Below are 584 nucleotides of genomic sequence, written 5' to 3' on the forward strand. Positions count from 1 at the left end.
TAATGTGTTCCGAGTGACATTTCTGTTCCGTGTTGACGGCCAATCAGCACATTAGATTGGGACTTGACACGAATTGTGTGGAATAAAAAAATAACCCCTTACCAACACCACAATGTTTTTATATCTATTATTATGGCTGGGACAATATGCTTTTGTCCGGAATCCTTTCTTTTACAATACATGGGTACCAATTTGATGTGTATTGCGATTAGATGCTCTTTAGCAAGTAATAAGTAACCAGTGTGTCAGCTAACAAGATCAGAACAACTATGTCTAAGTTAATGCCTCCCATGCATTAGGATACACGGGCTTACAGGTATGGGCCAAATCACTGTACAGACCTGCAACCCTCCCAGCTGTTTATGTGGGTGCCAATTATTGTGAGTTTTTCTATAAATTGAGGCCCTCAAAAATGTGCTCAAGAGCTAAAACCAATTGGGGTCTTACAGGCCATACCCATTCTTTTTATGAAATAATCAGACTCTAGTGTGCCAGTTAACAACATTTTGTCTATTGCCAATTAAGCCAACATCATCAGGATGGCCAAGTGGTTAAGGCGTTGCACTCAAGATGCAATGGACAGT

The 584-nt window shown here is 40.2% G+C and overlaps 1 pseudogene; it reads right to left on the bottom strand.

Moving 5' to 3' along the window:
* Positions 1-584, bottom strand: part of LOC116698801 (contactin-associated protein-like 4) — a 421,932-nt pseudogene that overhangs the window by 183,125 nt on the left and 238,223 nt on the right.

This window comes from Etheostoma spectabile, chromosome 12 (assembly GCF_008692095.1).
Source record: "Etheostoma spectabile isolate EspeVRDwgs_2016 chromosome 12, UIUC_Espe_1.0, whole genome shotgun sequence".
Lineage (NCBI taxonomy): Eukaryota > Metazoa > Chordata > Actinopteri > Perciformes > Percidae > Etheostoma > Etheostoma spectabile.